Genomic DNA, 22,485 nt, shown 5'->3' with positions numbered 1-22,485 from the left:
CTCAATTCGATGAAATAGTAATTGTTTTTATTTATTGTTAATTCTATTATTGTAAATTAGTAACAAATTAAGTAATAATTTTCTCATAATAATAGACGTAATAATTATGACATAAAATTATAACATCAATTTTCTCCCATAACTCGACAATTTGTTAACCGATTTAAAAAAAATAAAATTTCATTTTGTTCAAAATAAAAGGCTTAATATTTTAGCAAACAACATAAATTTTGATATTTATGAAGATATAACGGATTAAAAACTAAACATGGCCGCCATTTTGTAATTTGCGAAGTATTTAATCCTGATTTTTTACTGATTTAAAAATTTTATTACTAAGAAGCTTACCAAATATTAATGTGATTCCTGTATAAGAACTTGATATATAAATTATTATATAAAAATAACAAAATGGCGGATAGTGGGAGAACAAAGGAGTAATTGCCATTTTTCCTAAAGATATTTTTTGTTTAGTTTTACAAGTAGAATCCGAAAAAGTATAGCCTGCCCACCATTTTATAAACACTTAGATATATAAAAATGTTTAATCATTTACTTACAATATATAGATGTTTTTTAATAATATTTAATAAATAACCTATCACGTCGATAGACTGAAGTCTATTTAATTTAATATATCCTTAAATTACGAAAGAGAAGAAGAAAATTTTACTTGAATGAAGAAAAAACAGGAGAGTGAGTACGGCGCCTATGTTAATAAACGATATGACGTCTGTCTGTACTACTTTTAATAAATGTATAGTCTTCATTATTAAGGACATGCTAATGTTAAACTCGTGTAATAATGGGAGTGACATAATTAAACAGAAATAGGGATAAGGGGGGAAACATTTTAATGGAAAATGGAAAATTTACATATTAATTAAAACAAATGAATTTCAAAAATGGTGTAATGTATAGAATAAATTTAGCATAAAATGTAAAATAGATTACTTCGTTGTATTTACGTAACAGATTTTTGCCTCTGTTTTTAAAATATTAACCTATACACTTTAATATCCATACAAAAATAAAATCATAATGCGTGATCTGTCATCCGTGAAAAACGAATACATTTTCTTTTCGTAGATGTTTTTTCTCATTCCACCACTTTCCAAATATCAATAAATAAATAAATACATATATATTTAAAAAAAATATATAATTATTGAACATAAGTATACGAAATCCTCGCTAATGTAAACTAAAGAGTATAATAAAAAATTAGAATTTCTAAATTATTTTTAACAAAAATTCCATTCAGATGTTTCTAAATTTTCTGATGATGTCTTTCAATCTATTACAAAATTAAAAAATCTGATGTGGACACCACATTACTTCCTTGTACGTCTATTACATTACATATACATATCTTTCCTGCTGTTGATTTAAACTTATTTCATTTGTAAGTGAGATACGATCTTCCAATTTTTTAACAGAAGTGGAGAATTACACAATTGCTGAAATATTAGTTTTTATTAACATCAAATATTTATACAATTATTAATTCAAAAATCTTACCTGAAATATTAGGATAGAGCAAAAGTTCCTTTATTACTCTTTAAATAAATTGTTTACCAAAATAATACAATATAAAAAACTGATTATTCTACACCGTAAGGTCAAAATTAATATTTATAACCGGTATACAGGAGTTCACTAATCGAAGTACCTGTAATTATTATTAACTTTAAAATATTAATTTTATTTATACGACACATCAGAAATCTTGTGCATATTACGCACGAGTGAAAAAAAATTTCAACAATGACTTTAAATTAAATACAATTCAAAGATGTATTTTAATTTTCTGTCAAATAATTAAATAAAATAATTTAAAAAAGAAATAAATAAGCAATTTTTATAAGAATTTGCTAAGAAAACCCCAAAAACAATACGATTCTAAATTATAACTTTCAATAAATATTAAATAATCAGATATTTCACCAAATACATTACATATACACTTAAGTAATGCCTGTTAAATTAAATTTACAAATTTTAAAAAATACATAAAATTTTATTTCACTAATAATTTTTTTCTAATTTTTTTTATTATCACTGAATTATTATTATTGTAATTTTTTTACAATCACTGGTTGATTATTATTAAATCAATATATTTAAATTAAAAAAAAAGAAAAGTTAAAAAAAAAAATAACAAAAAGTTAAAAAAACAAAAAACAAAAGTACATGAAGTCTGATTCGAACTGATATGCATTCCCTTTAAGATCCAAATATTTCATTAATTAAAATTTTAATTTTAATTTCAATTGCAATCAAAAAGGTAGGTACACAACTAGATGTTACAACATACAACAGTGCTAAATCCAAAATTTTCATACGGTAAATCATACGGTAAATCGTTTTTGAGTTATACGAGATGTACGTACATACATACGTACGTACGTACGTACGTACAGACGTCACATCGAAACTAGTCAAAATGGATTCAGGGATGATCTAAATGGATATTTCCGTTGAAATATGAAAACCGAAATGTTTCGCGATCACAATACTTCCTTTTCTTTGTACAAGGAAGTAAATAAAAACCAAGAAAGAAGCCCCAAAAAATATTTTCAAGGGTTTAAATTTTTAATTTTTAATCGCTCAAAGTTTAGCATTAGTAAATTCTTGGTAATCTTATTTAATCTGATTCAAAAAGCAGAAATTAAAAAAATAAATAAACAAGTTTTCTTTTGTGCTTTTTTATTTATTATTATTATTTATAAAATTTATTGGGCATAATGTAGATTAGATTAAAACAAAGATAGTCCAACAAAAGAAAAAAATAAAGACTGCTGTAAGAAAAACTTTCAAGAAATACATGCAAGAAATTTGCATATTGATAAAATAAAGAAAAGTAATAAAATACAGTTCAATTGCTGCCACCATATTCAGATTCATTGAAGAATATATGAATTCCCTATCACAAAAGAATTAGAAACGTAATAGTAAGAAACAACATCAAGAGACTGTTACTAACGAGCGTGAGTTAATACTCTCTTGAATACGAAAATGTTTAATATGACGTCTGTATTGTTCCTTAGGTTTGTATATAAACATTCAAGTGGAAATTATTCAACTAATTAATTGTGTTGAAGTTTTGCATGTTATATTGTTATATGAAAAGACTAAGGTTTTACATAGTTGAACAATAACAATCTGATATTAAATATTATTATACAATTAATATTAACGTATAAATTTTCTTTCTTGAGAAATCTATGAAAATGAAAAAAAATTATCTCTTTAATATAAATTAATTACAATTCAGAGCTCTTTAATATAGGAAAATTACTATTCAGAGTGTCCCTATTAAATTTAAATATTTTCGTTGAAGAACAAAATTTTCTTATCGATCCTGGTGAGAATCATCGGTTAATATTAAATGCCTGCTTTTTTCTACAACATAAAAAATATATTTAAACAAATTGAAACTATCTGAAAGTTGATCGATCACCCATTATTTTATTTATTTATTTGGTTTTAACCTCCGGGACCACCGTTAGGTATTGCTAAAGAGGATGAGATGAAAGATTTGTAGCGGGTGTGAAAATGCCATGCTTGACCGGGATTCGAACCTCCGAATGAAAGGCCAAGACGCTAACACTCGCGTCACGGAGGCCGACTCCCATTATTTTATTTAATTAAATACCACATAACGTTACTAAATACCATATACGTTTAGTCCTTTAATTACATACCTTGTTTTCTTATTTTTTATTAGTCCGATTTATTTATTTTATTTTTACTTTTTGGCAGTCGTGTTTTTTAATTTTTTAAAAATGTAATACTTTTTAGTGATCTTGAAGAAAGATTCACGATTTGAAAACCTATGGATATAACGTGTTTAAGGTACTGAGCCAAATGAGGAAACTGTAAACATTTCAATTTATTTATTTAATTGACGTTTACCGATCTAAACTTACAGATTTCTCAAGCGATTGAGTTCCTCGAAGGAATTTTTAACGTGCAGATCATACAGCAATTTTCTGGGATTAACGGCTAACTCTCCGATTGTCTCACGCGACTCAGTGCTACGTAGGCCTGGCTCTCGGCAAAGATGTGAGTGCTCAGATCTACGACGGCTCTATCTAGGGTAGTCCGTTGTAGTTTATGCACAGTCACATCCCAGCACATCATTAGTGGCATCATAAGCCATTCCACTTTGCCCTATCCCCCTAAAGGAACAAATTCGACAATAGTGGGCTCAATACGATGCCGACAGCATTACCCCGAATCGAACTGTCATCAAACTCCATAAAGGCCGTTTATGGGAGCTCGCCGGGCTGAAGCCGGTCTCGTCGTAGCGCATTCGATTTTTCTGAGTACATCACTTAATTTTTGTTCTGGTTTGGATCCGTCGTGATTTTGTATTATACTAGCAAATAATCCATTTGACTTTCGAAAATCAGAAAATTGGTTTCGAAGATATAACTACGTTTCCGAATAACCGTAATCTGTTAGATCAAGGGTGCACTTGATGCATGCAAAAGTTAGTCTTCAACCTACTCTCAAATACCCCGTATGGATTTTAAAAATCGAAGGATTGTTTGCAGAGATAGTATAAGAGCACCCCATTGTACCACCCAAAACAGCGCCCCAGGGGTACTCTTTTTGTTTTTATTAATTGATGGTGATGATTGGTCTATTCTCGTACGAGGTACACGCATCACCTCACCAGTCTAGCAGTCCCCACGGGAAGTTCATTATTATTAAACAGAAATTTTTAAATTTATTTAATATTATTTTATTTAATGTAAATTTAATTCTATTATTTTTGTAATATTATTCATTCGATTCATTTAAAGCATTCAGTTCAAACCAAGCTAACACAGTGATAAAGGCTCACAGTTCACAGATTATTAATTCAATTCATTAGAGTTTGTGTTTTTACCGGCAAACATAATTATATATATATATATATATATTTATACAGCCTATGACACTCCCGGTAACGTAAGGATTCCAAAGCGGGTCATTCATCTAAATCGGTTCGGCCGTTGAGCTGCTACGGTGAAACAAACATACATACACCCTAAATACATTATACTCCTTTTTGGGCAGTAGTGTAAAAATTATAGTGGTTGGTGGGCGGAAGTCCTGCTGGAAGAACAGAGTTTTCACTAAGTAATAAAAAATCTGCATTATTGCAGCTGATACTTTTGATGAAAAAAAAAACAAAAAAAAATGAACATATGCAGTGTTTCAGGATATATCAGTAAACAAAGAATAAATTGTTTAAAAATATAATTTTATTACAATCCAAATCAAAAAAAATTTCTAAAAATATTACATTATAAATTAGTAAAAATATATTTTGTTTGACATTTAGTGTAATGTACAGCCGTTATAAGCACTACAAAATATTGATGTCTATGTTTCATTTCAAAATATGCCATAACTTTTTAAACATTGTTATAATGAATAAATTAAAGTTCAAGTAAAATGAAAATACAAAATTTTATTAGTGATTTTGTTATACTTAGTTACCGTTTATTATGCACCGTTAATTAGTGTATTTTTAAAATTAGAGTTAGTGATTTGGAAGAATAACAAATAAAAATGCCGTATAAATTTACGAACAAAGAATAGGAAAGTCATACATTTTATTTTCAGATATTAAAATACTCTTAGAGCTGTTGAGAAATAATGTAGATGATTTTCTAACTCAGTAATCCTCAAGAGACAGGTGTTTACAGATAAAAAAAATGAAAATCTTGCACTTTAAATTAGTTAAAATACTGATAAGGATGAAGGACTTTCCCGTCACGCGGCTAAAAGCCGCGTGACGGGAAAGTCCTGCAACTATGGGTTGTTTCTGATGCACGGCTTATATACACAACTCAATTAAAAATATTTATAATTTTGTTTAAATATAATATTTTTTCGTTTATTTAATTCAATGATTCTAACTGAAGCGCGCGCGCATATCGTATTTAATTCGCGCGGGTGTGGCGGTACTGGCGGCGATGGTCAGCACTAACAAAATTAATGTATTTTACAACTTACATAGAACAAAATTTAACTTGTACGGTCAGCAATTTGATGTAATCGCGAGGCTTAACGCACCAGCTGCCGCGTTAACCAGGCGATCAAGTTGGAGACCCAGCCAGACCGAGTTGTTACTATTTTACACTTTAAATATTATAAATTTATTTAATTCTACCGCTTATCTGTGACGTCACATCATAGCAGACGACTACAACATGGATACCGGTGTTCTTTGGTGGTTGGGTTTCAATTAACTACACATCTCAGGAATGGTCGACCTGATACTGTACAAGAATATGTGTGAATGTATGTATGACGATGTATGAGTGTAAATGATGACTAAAAGTCATTTACATTCATTCATCCGTCATTCACCATCTGAAGTAATACCTTACGGTAGTTTCGGAGGCTAAATAAAAAAAGAAAGATAACTATAACAGTATTTTTTGGGATGGGGGTGCGATTTTGCAAATATTGTTATTTTTTAATTGTTAATTAATATATCTAAGAAAAATATGACCTTAATTAGGCGAAATCTCAAGATACTGAAAATGACCTCGCTCTACGGGCTCACCCCGTTGATCTTTTACGTTGAAAATTTAATAGAATCAATGCCCCATGTATAGAAGTAATCTGACCAAGTTTGGTCAAAATCAGCTAAGTAGTTCTGAAGATATATGGTGATTTATACGTCAAAACCGAACACACACGTATATACGAACATTAACACTTTTTGTAAAAAATAGGTCCGTTAAATGGAAGTGAAACTTGGACGATCGGAGTATCTGAGAAGAAAAGATTAGAAGCTTTTGAAATGCGGTGCTATAGGAGAATGTTAAAAATCAGACGGGTGGATAAAGTGACAAATGAAGAGGTATTGCGGAAAATAAATGAAGAAAGAAGCATTTGGAAAAATATAGTTAAAAGAAGAGACAGACTTATAGGCCACATACTAAGGCATCCTGGAATAGTCGCTTTAATATTGGAAGGACAGGTAGAAGGAAAAAATTGTGTAGGCAGGCCACGTTTGGAATATGTAAAACAAATTTTTGGGGTATAGGATGTAGAGGGTATACTGAAATGAAACGACTAGCACTAGATAGAGAATCTTGGAGAGCTGCATCAAACCAGTCAAATGACTGAAGACAAAAAAAAAAAAAATTAAATCAATAAACTATAATTATATAAACATTCTAAATTGTCAACAACCTTTCAATATCATGATCCGAGCCGCGGAACACGCGACAATATATATATATATATATATTTATTTATTTATTTCTTACATCTCAGTGGTATCGGATTAAGTTTCTTCCAGACATTATAAGAGGACGATTTTAAAAATAAAATTTACACGATATAAACATAGAAGTCTATAATATTTTATTTATTTATTTTAGTTTATTTATTTAGTTCCTTAGTACGGAATAGTTAATAAAGGTCATGATATATCCTGAAGTTATTTTTATATTCAAATCTATTATGTTGTTAATTTTTCTTGGAAAACTGGAAATAAAAAAGATAACACATATTTCCGCATTCCAGACAGATTTGGCTCACGGTTTGTAATAAATTGTTAATATCTTTTCATTTCACTTCTTACATTTATCACGACTTATGTGTTAAAAAAGCATTAAATTATTTCTGAGAGCGATGTAACATGTTCAAGAAAAAACCTTTTTTCTATATTACCGTCATTCATAAATAACGGTCAGAATATTAAATCCATTTTATCGAATATTGGTTTTGTAACATAGGAGTTTCTAAAATACCGAGTTTTTAAATTTATTTTTTTAAATTTCTGATTATTAAGCCGATTATTTTTGGGTTTCATAACGAAATCTTAAAATTTCTCTGTATTATTTCATTTAATTACTGGTTAGTGGTAAATATATATGTCGGATTTTATATTTCTATGACAAAAAAAAATTTTCTGCATAAGGTATGCGAGAAGTTGGCAAAAATCAGAAAAATGATTACTTTTTAACAACTTTATAAATAAATAGAAATATAAATTTAATAGATATTTATTTTTTGTACAAAGTTCAATAAAGCAAAGATATTTAGGAATTGTTTTTACCGACTTTTCGAAGAAAATTACTTCCGGTGGCATAGTGGTAGGGGGGGTATGAAAATGATTTTTTTTTACGTTTCAAAGTATGAGCAGTACGAAAACACCCTTTACTTAAAATCGGGGTTCCTTATACACACACACACACGCGCGCGCGCGCATAAAACTTTGTGGTTCGAAAATTTCCAAAACTACTAGATCAATTTAATTGAAATTTAGATGTGATGTAGCAGTGTTCTCTGAAGTTGTTCATGTCCAAATAAATTTGATGACGGTTGGGTGAGTTGTTCTTCAGTTACGCTCAATTTAAAGTCTAAAAAAGTTGAGGTTATGTTGAATATGTAGTGGTATTTTTTCATACGCGCTTACGACGATCAAAGTGGTGAATGACTTTAAATTTGGGTACTTGTGCATTAACCGGCACGCATATTTTTTTTACATTTACAGCTATTATACGAGTAGGATGTTCAAATTTTGGATTTAGGACTGTTGTAAGATCTAGGTGTGCACTTCCCCTTTTGATTGCAATCGACTGAACCAAATGTGTTCAAAAAAACCCAAAATCCAAAAAAAAAGGATTTTGGACTTTTTCTTAACTGCAGTAATAAACCCTCATTGAGAGGTTTTCAACGATATAATAATAAGTGGTACTTACTTTCATTGATTCTGGAGATATAGCCAAATGAAATTTTAATTAATGAAATATTTGGTTCAACGGAGGCACATCAGTTCGAATCAGACTTCATCTCCTTTCTTTTTTCTGTTATTTATTTTTTTAACTTTTTTTTAAAGTATAAATATATTGATTTATTAATAATTATTAACCCGTGATTCTAAAAAAAGTTTTACAAAAATAAATCAGATATTATTAGTGAAATAAAATTTTATGTAGTTTTAAAAATGTGTATGTGTAATTTAATAGGCATTATTACATATGTGTATATCTAATAGAGATGATGAAACAACTGATTATTTAATAATATTAATTGAAAATTATAATTCAGAATAGTATTATTTTTGGATTTTCTAGTTTAATTATGTTGAATATTATTCAATTATGTTTGAATTTCTGTTTAATTTTATCTACATTAAAGTTAACTACAGAGTGACTGAAAAGTAGACCCTCCTCACAAGAAAAACAAATACACTGAGGCACACATTCGCGATCTTTAATAAATTGTAAAAAATTCTTATCTTTTAGTTCATTACTCCTGTGATATTGTCAGACAATATTCTTCCTAAGTCGGAGTTAATCATTTGGTTTATTTGTTTTTTGTTGTCGATCATTTAATCGCTCTTTGGTTTTATGTAATTCTTCTGATCTTAATTTATGTACACGTTCTCTAGTTTTCAATTTTCTCTCTCTTTATATTCATCATCCTCTGTTAATATTTTTATTGCTTCCTTTGTCTTAACGTTTTCTTCCTGTTTATATTTATCATCTTTTTTAACGTTTTTATTCTTTCTTTGTTTGCAACTTTTTCTTTCTGTTTATTTTTTCTTTTGTTTTAACATTTTCTTCCTCTTTATATTCATCTTCCTGTCATTTTTTGAGATATATTTCTTCATGTTATCTTTCTTTTTAAAGAAAGATTGTTCCTTTATAATTTGTGATTATTCACCAAATAATCCAATAATAAAAACTGAATATTTTACACCGTAAGGTCGAAATTAATATTTGTAACCAGTATACAGAAATTCAATAAACGGAATAGTTTAATTATTATTCACTATTATTTATACGACACACTAGATATCTAAAACATTTGTTAATCAACAACTCACAAAGATACGAGTAGTAGTGATCTAGTAATACGAGTAATAAAGGAACTTTTACTCTGTCCTAATATTTCATGTAAGATTGCCGAATTAATAATTTTCACGCTTTGAGATTGTATCTCACTTTCAAATGAAGTAAGTTAAATGAAGTACAGCAAAAAAATGTGGATATGTAATTTAATAGGCGTCCGAGCAAGTTATGTAGTGCCCACATCAGATTTTTTTAATTAAAAAAAAAATTAATTTTTTATCGTACTGGTTTTTAGACATATAACTATTTTTTAAGGATAAACATTTTTTCTTAAGTATTAGGTTACAATGAGTTGATACTTTCTGTAAAGGAAACAAAAACGAAAAGTCGGTCTCCTTACGCAGAACTATGCAAGAAGTTTTTCTAATTCTACTCCCGAACACGAGTTAGGTTTGTTTATTTTTTAATTCGATACAACGAGTAGTGTTCTGCTCTAGTGGTAGGAAAGGGAACTACATAGTTAAAGGATACACCAGTTGATATTATTTTCAATAAAATTTCCCTTTTTAATAGTTTACGTTAAAAAAAAAAATTCGCTTCGAAATCGATAATAAATATACATATTTATGAACTTGAAAAATAGATATAGAACATATTACGGTGAACTAGAATGAACGGTTCCGTGGTGTAGTGGTTATCACATCTGCTTTACACGCAGAAGGTCGCCAGTTCGATCCTGGCCGGAATCATGAATTTTTTTTTCTCGTGAAATTTAATTTTCTGTTTTTTTAACATTTTTTTTTGTTTTTAAAAATACCTTATTTTTATATATATACATATTTATTTATTAGTTTTTATTTTTAATGTATTATAAGTGCAAATACAATTCACATTTAATTAAAAATAATGTGCTAACTTGCTTATATAGTCCCTTAAAAAGGAGAATAAAGTCAATTGTGACCGATCACATATGAATCGTAAGTCACTCACTCCTTACGTCATACCAATCTTCAAGAATAACAAACCCAAATTCACCTCTCATAAAATAATAGGTACTTTTTTGTTTTACGTCCTTCACTTTTTTCGCATAAAAATGTTATAATAATCGATGAATAAAACATTAGAGAAATACCGTAATAATTCTATAACTCAATAAAAATAACCCAATAATACATTAGAGAAAACACATTGACATGCTGTTTTATACTGGTCATTTTAAACATTCTCCATATTAACATATTTTACATATTATTTTTTATAATTATAAATATAAATTATGAACATGGTCTAACCCAACTTAACGTACGCTCGCTTCGCTCGTTAACCTTGACTAATTAACGCAATATTTTGATTATTTAATTAAGTAATTATTAATTCAGAACAATTAGTTTAACTAGTCATGCATCAAAAATCTTAACTAGAATTCGATACAGAAGAATTGAGAGGAGAGTGGAAGAAGTGTTAGGAGAAGACCAATTTGGTTTCAGGAAAAGTATAGGGACAAGGGAAGCAATTTTAGGCCTCAGATTAATAGTAGAAAGAAGATTAAATGAAAACAAACCGACATACTTGGCGTTTATAGACCTAGAAAAGGCATTCGATAACGTAGACTGGAATAAAATGTTCAGCATTATAAAAAAGTTAGGGTTCAAATACAGAGATAGAAGAACAATTGCTAACATGTACAGGAACCAAACAGCAACAGTAAGAATTGAAGAACATAAGAAAGAAGCCGTAATAAGAAAGGGAGTCCGACAAGGATGTTCCCTATCTCCGTTACTTTTTAATCTTTACATGGAACTAGCAGTTAATGATGTTAAAGAACAATTTAGATTCGGAGTAACAGTACAAGGCGAAAAGATAAAGATGCTACGATTTGCTGGTGATATAGTAATTCTAGCCGAGAATAAAAAGGATTTAGAAGAAACAATGAACGGCGTAGATGAAGTCCTACGCAAGAACTATCGCATGAAAATAAATAAAAACAAAAGAAAAGTAATGAATTGTAGTAGAAATAACAAAGATGGACCGCTGAATGTGAAAATATGAAGAGAAAAGATTACGGAGGTAGAAGAATTTTGTTGCGATTTATATATTAAACAAAATAATTTCATAGTGAATAAATTGAAGGGAAATGTTGAAAGTAAAAGAGAAAATATCTTGCAAAAAATAAAAAAAAAGTAGGAAGAGAAAAAGGAAAAAAAGAAGACAAGTGAAATGATAGAAGAGCAGATGAAGAAGTTCACGAAATGGTAAAGAGACAAAGAAAAAATGATTAAAGTGTAAAATAGAGATACACTGATCGCACATTTCGAAAGTAATAAAATGTCATAGAGACAAAGATTTTATGACGGAATTCCCAGAGGAAGAGGCAGGGAACTCACTTGTGACATGAGAAGAAATTCAGTAAAAAAAAGAGATAAATCGTGGATACAATAATAAAAACTACTGTCAAGATGTAAAACTAAATGAGCTACTTCGTGGAAATCCAATGCCTACAGTGATAGGAATCAATATGATTATACGTAAATCAAATAAAATAGATCAATTAAAAGAATTATTTAATTTCATAAAAGCGCATTTTATTGTTTTGAAAGGTGAACAAAATTTTTTTTATATAATTTGTATTATCGAATGACATGCAACTTACAGAGTAATGGGTGTGTTTACGATACACACCCATTATTATTAATATATTTTTTAAACACTTCATAGTAATGAACGGACAACAGACTTTTTTTATCAGCAATTTACAAAATTAAAAAAACAAAAAACAGTAAATAATAGATAACTGCGCGTATTATATGAAGCCAACAATTTCTGAATTATTTAATTAACATTTAACGTAATATACACTACGTAACATTTATCATAACTCAACATGAACATGAAAGAAAAGCACTTCCTAAAAATTAATGACCTTTTTCATAATATAATATTAGGAAAGGGGAAAAATGATGAATTATTTTTTTCCTTTTACTTTTTGATATTCATATACTCGCGTACACGTTCAACATAAGATATAATAGCATCTACACACAATAAATTAACGTTTTATACGCGTATGTGTATTATATATATATACATATGTTAGATTTGCGACGGAAACAGAACGGTGGTGCTATCTGTAATTTCTTTTAGAAACTAAGTTAGAATCAACACGTAGCGTACGTAGTGAGCGAGCGAGAATAGAGAAGGGGAAAAAGCAACAACTAAGAAGTGTTGTATCGTCGTATATGTTATAATTTCAAACGAGAAAGAGATAAAAAATACATATAAAGAGAAAGAATGAGGAAATAGAAAAACAGGTTACAACTGTTTGTTAAAAATGACATGTGTGAAGATGATTATGATGGATCTTTCTATCGTACTCGTACAAAACCGCTGCGGATATTCTAAACACAGTTACACATGGAAACCGCAATATATTTCTATGTAATATCGTTAATATTAAACTCGTTTGTCATGATATAACTTTTTCTTTTTAAAAGAAAATATAAATATTTCTCTTTTTTTAATAAAATAAAAAAATAATATAAAAAAAAAAAAAAAATAAGATTTGCACAATGCATTTGCTTCGCACGTCAAATCTAAGCCAAAGGCTATTCCTTACGGTCTGGTAACGAATTTAAAAATAAATAGATTTAATAAAAAAAATAATTAAATTAATAGTAGAAGAAAAAATTAATATTATGTAAATTATAATTATAAAATACAGATGATAGCGTTTTCATCGCTAACAATTATACACGATTGAAATAATTCCCAATCGTTTGATCACGTATAATTTATTCCTCCACCCGTACGACGTACCATAAAATAACTAATTATGTCCATAGATTGGAAATAACAGCTGATCATTTACTTACTACCACTGATCTTCTCTATATAACTGGATAACGGATCCCCTTTATTTATTTATTTTTTAACCTCCTGGATCACCGTTAGTTATTGCTTTAGAGAATGAGATGAATGTTTTGAGGGCGTGTGAAAATGCCATGCCAGACCGGGATTCGAACCCGAGACCTCCAGATGAAAGGCTGAGACTCTATTACTCGCGCCGTAGAAGATCATTATGGCTTAAAATACAATCAAATATTCAATAATGAAGCATATTCCAGGACCCCAAATGAGTGGCTCTGAACTAAATAATACACACACACACACACACACATATATGTATATATATACATGTGTGTGTGTGTGTGTGTGTGTCCCACGACGAAATGTAAAAACTCTCAGGACATGTTCTACTGATGAAAAATGAAAACCATTCATATAAATATAGATCTGGAAATGCTTTGTTTACAAGTTACGGCTAGCGAAAGGTTTCGCCCGGATTTCAGCTCTTCTAACAAAAAGAAGCCCAACTGTAATTTTTGGGAATGAAGGATTTTTCTTATGTAATAAGAAAACTCCATATTTTGGTGTTTTCTTATGTAATTTAAGCTGGGAAATTGGATAAAACATCCTAGAACTGTAACTCCACAGTTTTTATGTTATCCTACGTAAAACACAAAATTCGGTGTCTTAAAACAACTTTTTTTTTTTTTAGGTTTGTAGTAAATTGCTTTGTTATACAAATATAAGATAACATATTTTAAGTATTTCTAAAGTAAAAAACATTTCAGTTCAGTTTTTTATAAAATTATTTTTTTTACATGTGTAATCATTGAATACACACAGATAAAATATTATTTTATAAACTTTGTATTTCTTTTAAAATGATTTTCAATAATTAGCGTTTCGTTTTTAAAAATAAAGTTTATCACGTAAAGAAAGAATAATACGATTTTCTGCCTATTTTTCGTCTGTTCGATTTCAATAAAAAACCGATTTTTTAAAGTCTTTATGTTCTTTTAATTGGATGTATTTACATTACGTTTCTCATAATTAAATTCTCTGAAATTTTGTTATTAATTTTCCACATTTCTTATTCATCTAACAAAGTTGCTGTACTAAAAAGATAAAAACAAATTGGGTTTTGATGCCGAATTTTGTGTTTTACGTCGGATATCTTAAAAACTACTGGAGCTACAGTTCTGGGACCTGTTTTATCCTATTTCTCAGCTCAAATTACATAAGAAACCACCAATTTTCTCCTTAATTTTGGTCCCAAAAATTACAGTAGAGCTTCTTTTTATTAGAGGACCTGAAATTGGAAGAAATCTTTTGCTATCCGTAACTGTAAAACAAAGCGTTTAAAGAGCTATGTTTATATGAAATCGTTTCATTATTTTCACCAGTAGAACATGTCCCGAAAAGGTCTCAGTTTCTTCGTGGGATTCTCTCTCTCTCTCACTCTCTCTCTCTCTCTCTCTCTATATATATATATATATTAGTTTCAAATACATACACTCGTACTATGTACTATACAAATTTGTAATCGTTTCTATCATTTTATTTACAATAATTTTTGTAATAGAAAGCCCTTTACAAATTTTTGTAACACACTTTGTTGTTTTATAGTCTGAAATCGACATATGAAATGAACGGCATAGATGAAGTCCTACGCAAGAATTATCGCGTGAAAATAAACAAGAACAAAACAAAAGTAATGAAATGTAGTAGAAATAACAAAGATGGACCACTGAATGTGAAAATATGAGGAGAAAAGATTATGGAGGTAGAAGAATTTTGTTATTTGGGAAGTAGAATTAATAAAGATGGACGAAGCAGGAGCGATATAAAATGCCGAATAGCACAAGGGAAACGAGCCTTCAGTAAGAAATATAATTTGTTTACATCAAAAATTAATTTAAATGTCAGGAAAAGATTTTTGAAAGTATATGTATGGAGTGTCGCTTTATATGGAAGTGAAACTTGGACAATCGGAGTATCTGAGAAGAAGAAATTAGAAGCTTTTGAAATGCGGTGCTATAGGAGAATGTTAAAAATCAGATGGGTGGGTAAAGTGACAAATGAAGAGGTATTGCGACAAATAGATGAAGAAAGAAACATTTGGAAAAATATGGTTAAAAGAAGAGACAGACTTATAGGCCACATACTAAGGCATCCTGGAATAGTCGCTTTAATATTGGAAGGACAGGCAGAGGGGAAAACTTGTGTAGGCAGGCCACGTTTGGAATATGTAAAACAAATTGTTAGGGATGTAGGATGTAGAGGGTATACTGAAATGAAACGACTAGCACTAGATAGGGAATCTTGAAGAGCTGCATCAAATCAGTCAAATGTCTGAAGACAAAAAAAAAAGTCTGAAATCTGAATTATAACGATAGTTTCAATACTGAAAAAACGATAGGTTAAAAAAAATCCTAAATTCTGTTAAAAAATTATTTACTAAAAAGAATAAATAATATAATATAAAAATAATTATTACACTTTTAAATACATACACTTTTAAAGTAAAACAGTAATGTTTAATTTTCACTAAGACGTAAAGGAAATGATACGGAAAAAACATTCGGTTAAAATCCATAAAAAAAATATGAAAATTTGGCCTGAGATAATGGCGAGACCACTTTCATTTAAAAATATCTTAAAAAACTCGTGGGGGGCGGCTATGACGGGGCGCACAGCCGTTGGTTTAACGTGAAACGTTACAGACCTTGGATGAAGTTCCTCCAAGATACAGACTGACCAACTTATCTGTAGAGTTAAATGGGAGAGCCACCATCGTAATTTTTTTAACAAAACTGAAAGTCTCCAATGGAAAATTTTAGTTCCTTCATTTGGCCAACTATACAGATAAATTGGCCGAATTGGTCGGTCTATTTGTCACCGAGTCACTTTTAGTGTATCGGATTGAAATAAAAACGAGACATTGACTGAATACTAAACTTAATTTTAACATAAAACAGACACTAAATGGTATATGATATTTATCTCGACTAATATTCGACGACAATTTTGTTCAACATTAGTCTATGATATGAGAAGTAAGAGACGTAAAGCATAATAAGCAGCGGTAGAGGTGCACGCGCCGTCGGCGTCGTTCACTAAGCGCGCCGTGCCAGCTTTACGACGCTCACAAAACAGTCTCGCTCGCTCGGCACCGGACTTCGGGGTACCTGTGCGTGGTCCATAACCTCTCCTCTCCCACGATATGCGTAATTTATATTTCCGGCCGCCTTTTACGCGGGCCGAGGCTGACATAGTATTGAATTTTTATACTTTTTTTACACGTTTACTTTAATTTTTTAAACATAAATATTGCCCAAAATAGACTTATTATTACTTTAATCGACCTTCCTCAACAAAATCTAAACATAAACTCACGAATCACCGCGCTATCACGTCTAAGTCGTGAGTTACACTGAATGGAAATGAGCGAGAGCGCCAGTTTTGACCGATCTGCGCTGTGCCCCCTCCCCATCAACCCGCTCGTCAGTGACGCAAACTCAAAGTCGTATCAGCAAGTTGACCATGTAAGTTATAAAATGACACCGTATTTAGGTCTCTGAGACTAATAGTTAGGGAGATATTAAAGCAGGACGATATAGACCTTTTCGTTACGCTACAAATTTCTGTTCTGGTACCTGTATGTTTCGGTCAAGAAAAATACAAAGAAGTTGCATTAAAGAATGTGTTTAAGTAATAATTATTTAACAAGTGATTACAATATTTATTGTGTTTTGGACGTTCTATATATGTGTTATCTTGTACTATAAATTACATCCATGTTGAATAATTTTTTTTCTAACTTCCAAAACTTCTTGCAATAAATTTATCCAAAATGTAAAAGAGTGAAACCTTAAACCCTATAAAGTTTCATGAATAAATATTGTTTCGTTTCAGTGATACAATATATTTTATAAAATCCATCTACATACAGAGTCCAACGTCAACTTAAAATAATGTTTATTATATTTTAATGGACATACATCAAGAATTTTTTCTTTATCTTTATAAAAATTTCTAGAAACAAAGAAAAAATCAATCGAAAAACATTCTGTTTCACATGTCAAGTCAGCCGATGGATTATCACACCACAGTCAGTCCAGCCTAAGTTCTACTATCATATTTATTTAAAAAAAAAAAAATACCTCCTAATTTATTGGAGAAGGGATGCTTTCGACCGACATAATTATTTGGTTTCATATATATATATATATATATATATATATATATATATATGAAACTTAATAATTGTGCTAAATTTAGGCTTTTTTATTCAACAGGTTTTCCAGGTACAAGGCAAAAATTGTTATAATAAAACTGGATATCCCCCAGCTCTAAATTCGATTGACGTTTTGAATTTTAAGTAACATACTACGTATTTTCAACATACTAAAGCTCAATTTTCTTCGATCACTACTCAAAAAAAAAAAGAAAAAAGGAAATGGGGCATACTACCACTTTCCCTTTTTAATTATGTTCAAAAATTAATCCCTGAAACTGATCAAAACTTAATTGTTGTATATGTTTCATTAGCAGCCAACATATAGAACTTTTTGAGCCATTTTCGAAAAATTTATGTTGAGCCAGTCCGGAAATATTAATGAAAATACAATTCAACACAAATGAATACGTCATCTTCCGGAAATTTGGAAAATTTTTTTTTTCTGTTTTTGGGATCTAAGAAGATCGTAAAATGTCGATATTTGTAAAAAAAAAATACACCCAAAAACTCAAAGTTTTGGCCAGCGGTATATTTATCCGGTATATGTCCTTTATATTTATGTAGCTGCAACAGCAGTAAAGCTGCAGCCGGGAAAGTAATATGTATAGGTGTAGAAAATTAGTGCCAATTCATTTAATAAATGAAGTTTTATTGTAGTTGCGATTACAATTATTTTTATTGTGATTTGTAAATATTATTCATATACACATGTGAATGTAAATTGTTGTATCCATAAATATAATGATAAGTTATTGTATTAATGATTGAAATCATTTTTAAACAATACTAGACTACTCGGAGACTGGAATACGACTGTATAATGAAGTGAGGAGGAGCTTGCATATATACTGTATATGAAGCCGCTGAATCGTCAGGAGCCGAGTGCATCCGAAAGGAACCGAGTGAAGTGTAAAGAGACGAATGAATCCGTCCGAAGCCGAAGGTATTTAAATTTAAAAGTCCTATATTAAATAAAAATTAAAGTTCCAAAATTTAAACAGGAGCAACAAAAAACGTGAACATTTATAACAATTTAAAAAAATTAAATATAATTTAAAAAATTAAAAGTCATTTAAATAACCCTGATTCTCAACATTAGGTATGAAGGGAAATTACGTACTCATCTTTCTCAAGCAGCTAACGTAATACGTGAGCTAAAACTTTCTCGATTACGGGAAGTGTATTATTTTTTTTTTTAAGCCAAAACCTTCAATTTTAGCCCAAAAATATTTAAAATATCAGAAGGAGGCCAAACTATATAATTTTAAGCTTTACTTATACTAGTCAATGATAAATAGAAGAAAAACATCTTCAAATCGTTTATCGAGAAAATTTAATTTTTCGTTTAAAAAAATATTTATCTTGAAAAAAATGAAAAGAAAAATGAACTTCTTCAACAAAATAATTTAGAATCACCAAATTAATAGATATAATGAAAAATAAGACTTGTTTTAACCTACCGAGTTGGTCTAGTGGTAAACTCGTCGTCGTAAATCAACTGATTTTGAAGTCGAAGTTCTCAGGTTCAAATCCTGATAAAGGTAGTTACTATTTTACGGATTTGAATACTAGATCATGGATACGGGTGTTCTTTGGTGGTTGGGATTCAATTAACCACACATCTCAGGAATGGTCAAACTGAGACTACAAGACTGCACTCATACATATAATCCTCAATCATCGAGTGAAATAATACCTGAACGGTAATTTCCGGAGGCTAAACAGGAAAAAGTAAGAAAAGGTACTATTATTCTAGCTCATCGGGCTGGTCTAGTGGTTGACTCGTCATCGCAAATTAGCTGATTTCGAAGTCAAGAATTCTAAGATTCAAATCCTAGTAAAGGCAGATAATTTTATACGGATTTGAAAAGTAGATCGTGGATAACGGTATTATTTCGTGGTCGAGTTTCAATTAACCACACATTTCAGGAACGGTCGACCCTCTGAGACTGTGTAAGACTACACTTCATTTACATTTATACATATCATCCTCATTCATTCTCCGAAGTAATACCTTACGGTGTTTCTCGAGGCTAAACAGAAAAGAGAGAGCTACTATTAGTCTGTCTTTAATGATTTAGTTCAGGCATGCCCAACATACGGCCCGTGTATGAATTTATAGGGCTCGCCAAAAATTTTTCAATATTAGCTTTTTTATAAGCAACTGAATTATGGAAAATACGGAAATTTAAAAACCTTGGCAAGAAATATAGTTCAATTCAGCTCAACTTATATTTGTGAAGACATTTTTTTTTTTAATGAATCTAATAAAAGTATAACAAATTCCATAATAAAATTCTGTTTATTTAAATGAATCGTTTATGTATTTAACATTTTTTAATTTTAATGTTTCTTTCGGCCCGTGAAAAAAGTTTTCTTTCCAATTCGGCTGGAAGGAAAACTGTTTGACAAGCCCGAATTAGTTTCTTTTCAAGTTTCTATGAACCCTGAATATTTTAATTGTTATTTATGAGTATTATTCTCACAATCATGAGGTTAACGTACAGTGCGGAGGTCTAAGAGATAGAGTCTTCTGAGTAGACGGGAATGGCGACGGAAATGAGCTTTGTGGCTCTGCGTAGGCCTCGAAGAGCCCCAGAGTTGGCTCCGGGGTTCACCTGGGCTGACCTTGGCCCTGATTGACTTGGTTCTGGCTAGAAGGGCCGGCTAGTAACATAATATTTAATCACAGCTGTCTGAGGAAGTCGATATTGACGTAGACAAAGACAATCTATATAGACGATATCTCTCTATACATACAACGACATTAAATTTAGTAAAAGAAGTTTTAGGTTATTTATTTATAAGATTTTTAATGATTTAATTCATACACTTAAATTTAGCAATAGAGAAGCATTGTCGAGTCCATTAGTAAGAAGTAAAAATATAGAGTAATGCAAAGCCGTTGATATCAGACTTCTTTAAAAAAGACGAATATTTTTGGCTAGTTTATATTACAATTAATTGTTAATCATAAACATTAATATTAAATAAAAGTTAAAAAACTGAAACAAAATTCAGCTGCAGAGTAATATCGTAACATATACCGTTGTTGGCTTTACTACATCTATTAAAAGTTACTTACCGTTAAGTTTTAAGTGAGATTACGTACTCCCTAGATGGCTACTACGCAACATTTACTCTAGTTAGTTCTCTTTATTTTTTTTTAATAACAGTAAAAAAAGAATTTTCTTTCTTATTTAATAAGCGAGTTTGATAAAGCCTTAGGATTACGAATAAACGAAAAACAATTCTTGTCGGCGAGTCGATTTGTTCACAAAAATGCCTGTAGCTGTGTTTTGAAAATTATACCTCAAGCAAATTACTTAAAGAAATTATGATTTATTTCCATCTACTTCAATTTTCTTTTGGTAAACAAATATGGAATGACCAAAATTTTATTTATTTGCACATTGTCACTGTAAATACTCGTTTAATCCTGATATATATATATAGAATAAAAAATCATTCATGATAACAAGAAAGTTATATGGACACTACATGACTTCCTTGTGCGTCTATTAAATTACATATACACATTTTTTTAAAATGAAAAGTACATAAAATTTTATTTCATATATAACTTCTGATATGTACATATTTTTTTTAATTGTTATTATTGAATATTATTTATTGCAAACGTTTTTTACAATCAGATGTTATTAATTATTAATAGATCGATATATTTAAATTAAAAAAAAAGTTAGAGAAAAAGGAGATGAAGTCGGAATCGAACCCAATGTGCCTTCCCCTTGTAAGATCCAAATATTTCATTAATTAAACTTTTATTTGACTATAAATCTTCTTTCTTTTCCTGCTTAGCCTCCGGTAACTACCATTTAGATAATACTTCAGAGGATGAATGAGGATGATATGTATAAGTGTAATGAAGTGTAGTCTTGTACATTCTCAGTTCGACAATTCCTGAGATGTATGGTTAATTGAAACCCAACCACCAAAGAACACCGGTATTCACGATCTAGTATTCAAATCCGTGTAAAAATAGGTGGCTTTACTAGGACTTGAACCCTGGAACTCTCGACTTCCAAATCAGCTGATTTGGGAAGATGCGTTCACCACTAGAATAACCTTGTGGGTTTGACTATAAATCTGGAACCAATAAAATAACTACCACTTATGAATCGTTAAAAACCTTTCACTGAGGGCTAATTACTGTAGTTAAGAAAAAATCCAAAATGCAAAAAAAAAAATGGGATTTTCGGCTTTTTGAAACTTTTTGGTCTAATAGATTGCAATCAAAAGGGGAGGTGCACAACTAGATGTTACTGCAGTCAATAAAAAATTTCAACATCCTAGGGCTAATCGTTTTTGAGTTATGTAAGATACATACGTACGTAGGTTCAGACGTTACGCCGAAACTAGTCAAAATGGATATTGAAATCTGAAAACTGAAATTTTTCTCGATCACAATACTTCCTTTACTTCGTACAAAGAAGTAAACAAGTAAAAAAAAACACACACACAAACACTGGTCTTAAAATATTTAATCTAATGGTAACCTTACAAAATCAATTTCAAACAATTAAAAAAGAAAAACAGTTTACGAAGTTAAAAGAGTAAGTT

The 22,485-nt window shown here is 30.0% G+C and overlaps 1 protein-coding gene and 1 non-coding gene across 3 annotated transcripts in view; one reads left to right on the top strand and one right to left on the bottom strand.

Annotated features, from left to right (window-relative positions):
• LOC142330201 (uncharacterized) overlaps positions 1 to 22,485 on the bottom strand; it is a 747,772-nt gene that overhangs the window by 188,213 nt on the left and 537,074 nt on the right. The window lies entirely within an intron of this gene.
• Positions 10,495 to 10,567, top strand: TRNAV-UAC (transfer RNA valine (anticodon UAC)). Its single transcript has one exon. It is a non-coding gene; the product is annotated as a tRNA-Val (tRNA).

Source organism: Lycorma delicatula, chromosome 9, assembly GCF_047948215.1.
Source record: "Lycorma delicatula isolate Av1 chromosome 9, ASM4794821v1, whole genome shotgun sequence".
Lineage (NCBI taxonomy): Eukaryota > Metazoa > Arthropoda > Insecta > Hemiptera > Fulgoridae > Lycorma > Lycorma delicatula.
This window is presented reverse-complemented; position numbering and strand designations above follow the sequence as displayed.